Consider the following 4999-nt stretch of genomic DNA (forward strand, 5'->3'; position numbering starts at 1 on the left):
ACTTAGCTTAGTTACTGTACAGTTAGTTATCATATTCACTGTTAGCTAGATTCTTCGTGCCTTGGTTTAGTAATATCATGTTTTAGTAGTTTAGTTATCCTGTACCTTTGTTAGCATTGTCACGTTTTAGCTTAGTTATCTTGTCATGTTCTGTAACTCTGTCTGTAATTTTGTTCTTGTGTTGTAAAGCACCTTGAGTCGCCTCGTGCTGAAAAGTGCTATATAAATAAATGTACCTACCTACCTACCTACATGCGAGGACCCCATTCAGATGTGCCACTAACATCTGGATAATGCCAAATACAAGTGTGAATGTCCTCAATCAGCATCAAAAACATCTTAATTCAGAAAGGGTGGTCTGGACCTGTTTATCCACACATGTTTGGTAGTCTGAACACAATCTGTCCTGAGCCTGACCACCTACTGAACTAATGTAACCCCACACAAGCAGCAGAGTTATTACCTGGACATCTTGAGGTAAAACAATAATCTGCTTCAGTTGCTGGCTGATTAGAGATAATTGAATGCCCATTCTAGGGTACAATCTGACGATACAGCTTTTTTTGGTTTGTTTTTGGGGTTTGTTCGGCTTAAAGTTTCAACAAATGGTTTATGAGAATTTTTTTCAATGAAAATGTCCATTTTGAGATTTTATTATTTAGAGTGGTTACCAGATTACTACATGGTGAGTTTGTCTTTAGCTTAATATTTGCTCTGATTGTTTTAGAGCTGTTTGGACCTGTTGTGGTCACTGTAAGCTATAATGTGCTGTGTTAATCACAGCACAACTGTCTGAACAGCGTTATGTTGCATTATGTTTACCTAATTAAACACAGAGCTCATGTTCCATTCACATTTTGAAGCTGTGTAGGAAATCGTTTAACTGTGGTGTATTTTTATGTTTAAAATCGTCAGCGTCTGCTCTGACACTGATCTCTGTGATGTCACTTACCATTATATGCAGCTTTATTTCTCTTATATCACATCTGTTAGGTAATTAAAGCTATTAAGAGTTGTGTAAATAATTCCAAATAAATGTGATTCAAAAGGTCCTGAACCATGTTGATGTCAAAATAATAATGTAGTTCAGATGTTTTACAGTTTGTTGCCGCTCAGCTGCATAGGCCACTGTCTGGCGTGCCTGTGTGTATCTGCATACAGAGCGGGTAGCTGACAACTAATGACAAAACCATTTTGAGGTATGTATTTTACTGCCATGTACGAACGCTATCATCCAAAGCTGTCCACCTGCAGTCGAATCACCCAAGGAGCATGTCAGTGCCAGGTCTGAACAGGGCTTTACATGAGTGCCCGTTTGTATTAGTGTGTAACTGAGTAAGGGAAACTTTTGTGGCTCTTCTCTAGAATTACGCTGCAGACAAAAGTAGATAACAGCACAGTCACCGTGACTCAGTTTCAGCTGGTGATTAGCAGATGTGGAAACCTAAAAGATGTCAGAGTATCTCTTCGTATGCACTGATTACTTGTGAGCTAATTTTCCAGTGGAAACACTTCCTTCTTGTGTCTGCAACCCCTGTTTGGTCAAAATCAGGAGGAAACTTAAGGGTGGATTTGTCTTTTGGGAATAACAAAACAAATACAGGCATGAAGATGCTTTGATTTTAGAGGGGGTTTGTTTTTTGTTTGGCATTTTAGGCAGCATTTTGGCTTAGCATCTTAGCGATGCTCTGAGTGACATTTTTTATTTATATATTTTTAACGCTGATCTTGAATAGCCGTTGAGGCAATGAAAACATGGTTGACTAATACATATCCGAACAGGGAATCTCTGCTCCACAAACACAAGTGCACAACATACAACATCTCCTTGTTCCTCGAGCATCTGGGCTCAATTTTACACTTCAAAAACACAAGGATAAGAGAAGCCAGTGTTGGCCGGCACTGTGTGTGCGCAATTTGTGTGTGTGTATGTTGGACATCAGTTACTCAGTTGGAGAGAGATTTCACTGTTGATATTTTCCTGATTTTTATGTAGAGGGACCACCACCAACAATGCTAGGGACCAAAGTTTGTTCTCCGACGCAGAGCGTTTGGCGTGTAGTGGGCGACCTTGTTACACAAGTTATACAAATTTACAAAGAATACCACAATCTGATTTCAGAAGTTCAGAATAACACAAACACCTGAAGCATCTACAGTTCATCATGATTAATAGTAATCCAATCTCAGCCTTCAACCCAAATAAACTGAAAGATGAACTTGGAAGTTGAGCTGTGTGTTTCAGGGGGAAATCTTCTCAAAATTACCACATGAACCACTTCAAAACCAGTTTAACATTTTGTCAGAAAAGGTTGTGACAAAACCATGTTTTTCAAGGAGTCTGGCTGCAATTTCTCTTTGTAGAAAACAGTGAACCCAAAATTTGTTTACAGCTTTAATTCAGTTCTTTTGAAATGGGGTTTGGTGGAAAGATTTTGAACAATTAATATCTTATTTGTTGTAGTTAACATTTGAACAATCTCAGCTTAGAGAAATAGAGTTTAATTCTGCCTAATGACTAGTTCTAACAAGACCAGACCAAAGTGGATTCCTGCCGTCCTCAAACATCATCAGTCTAAAACATGTCAAAGTAGCTTATGCAGAATAAAACTCATAGTGGTGTAGAGATTTTGATTTCCTCTAAAAGTTTTTATGATTGATAAACAACAGCAATCCACTTTGGTCTTGGTTCTCTTGGACTTGCTGTCAGCTCGTCCATCTGGTCAGAATTCAACTCTGTTTCACAAAAATGAAGCTGTTCAAAGTTCTGTCTATGACAGGTAAGATATTAGTTGTTCATAACATTTCTGTGGAGCCCTACCTCAACACATCTGATCTACTCTTCAAGTTTAAAAAAAAAACAGCAACAACAAGGCCTCATAAAGTTGCTGTGAAACTTCATAATTTTAGCCTGTAAGACCATCCTGAGTGTTAGCTTAAAGCAGTGCTGTCCAATCATTGGGCCACTATCCTGTATGTTTTAGATGTTTCTCTGCTTCAAACATTCTCTATTTGAATAAATGAGTGATTAACAAGCTTATGTAAAGCTTGAGGACATCCTGAAGAGATCATTACATGCAGGGTATGGGGCCTTTGAGGACCAGGATTGAACACCAGTGGCTTAAAAGATCATCTTCAGATTCAATAAACGTAACTAATTAATAACGCATTAACTTGTTTAAGCTATGAATAAAAAGGAAAAGTGTAAAAATGGCCAAAGCTAGCAGCAGAAAAATAAAACATTAAATAGTTAAAAAAAAAGAGTGGAGATCCAAGGAATCAAACTTGGGTCTCCTACATAAAAGCAGAAGCTCTAAACATTTTACTAACACAGGAGCATTGGAGGTTGGGCTTTATGCTAATAGTGATGGACTGTACCACTGTTAGAATGATGTGGGTGGGGGGGTCATAACTTTTGAAAGGCATAAATATATTGTTTTGCCTAAATAAATAGTGGCTTTGCTTTCTGTTTGTTATATTGCTTAAAGTTAAAGTTTTGCCAAATGATTTATTTNCAATCTCTGTTTTTCCAAAATTGGGGGGGTCCAGACCTCCCCTGACCCCTCTGGGATTTATGCCCATGGACAGTAGTATTTATTTTCAAGTTAACTTCAAAATGGACAAAGCTGGCAAATAAAATGGGTGGTTTTTTTAGAGTTGTTTGGATTTTTGATTTTACTGGGAATCTGTCCAAAACCAGCGACAGTCAGTAGTTTTCCAGGTGAATGTGTCAAACATGCCGTTTTAATTGTACTGGGTGCAAATTAAAGATGTGAATGTTTTTCCTGGAAAACAATCGACCCTGAACAGACCGCTGTGCCTGAAGGCAACAAGACCCTCATCACAAACAGATGGATTTGAGAAACAGTTGTTGCTTTGAACGTCACTAACTACAAACGTGAACCTAAACCAGAAACCTAGAACCTGCATGGAGGCTCTGCTGTCCACAAAGAAGAGGACGTATGAGAATCATTTTGAACTTGAGAGAAGAGGAAGTAATCTCACAGAAAATTACAGCCATAAAAGTTCAAAGAGAGATGTCACGCATTAGGTTGTGGCCATTATAGGTGGAGGACGTAGAAGTTTTACCATCGATTTTAGCATGTGTTTTACTATTAACCAGACCAAGCTTAGCTTTGTTCATAAGTAAACAAATTTATAATAGAATTTTTGTGCTTTAGACTTTTAGCTAAATATCTTTCTTGGAAAAATGAGTAAATGTGCATGACTTTTTTATGGTCAACGCCTTTTAGCTTCATGAAAGTAGATGTGGGTATGGGGATAGTCCCGTATTTACAATTAAAAGTTAAGTCATCCACATATTTAGATATTTTACTGTTCACAGTACAGTAGATGATCAAACTAAATAAAGTGCCACCTGTTGATAGTGTTTTCAGATTTGTAGATGATTTGTACTTGTATAAGTGAACGTGTTGTCTGAAGCAGTAGTTCACAAAATCTTTCAGATCTTGATCCACAAAATCAAATTTGCAGAAACTCTTGACTCCAATCGGTTTTTAAAAAAGTCCCTCAACAGAGTCTCTTTAACCATTATCATTTTTTAAATCAACTTATGACTCCTTCTCTTATAACTCTCTTTGTAACAGTTGTTAAAAATGCTACTGGTAGCCATTGTTAGAGATAATTTGATTTCTGTAGCTCTTCTCAAACCCTCCTACGATGTTTCGTGACCCACAGTGAGATCCCGACCAGTGAACCACTGGTCTAAAGGGATTAACACCCTTTATTAACGTGTGAATATTTACTCTCAACAATTCTATGAAATAGGTCCAAAAAAGTCATTTGACTCTGACAAAACAAAAGTAGAAAAAGAGGTTTCAAATGTGAAACTACTAAAATAGACTTTGAGATGTCAGCAGAACACAATGAAACACTTTGCTCCCTGAAAAACATAAAATCAGAGAAAAAACTAAAACAAATAGACAAATTCTACACTTTTAACTGCAAAAACCTGAGAAAAAACAAATGTAAAATTCAT

The sequence above is a fragment of the Kryptolebias marmoratus genome, linkage group LG16, assembly GCF_001649575.2.
Source record: "Kryptolebias marmoratus isolate JLee-2015 linkage group LG16, ASM164957v2, whole genome shotgun sequence".
Lineage (NCBI taxonomy): Eukaryota > Metazoa > Chordata > Actinopteri > Cyprinodontiformes > Rivulidae > Kryptolebias > Kryptolebias marmoratus.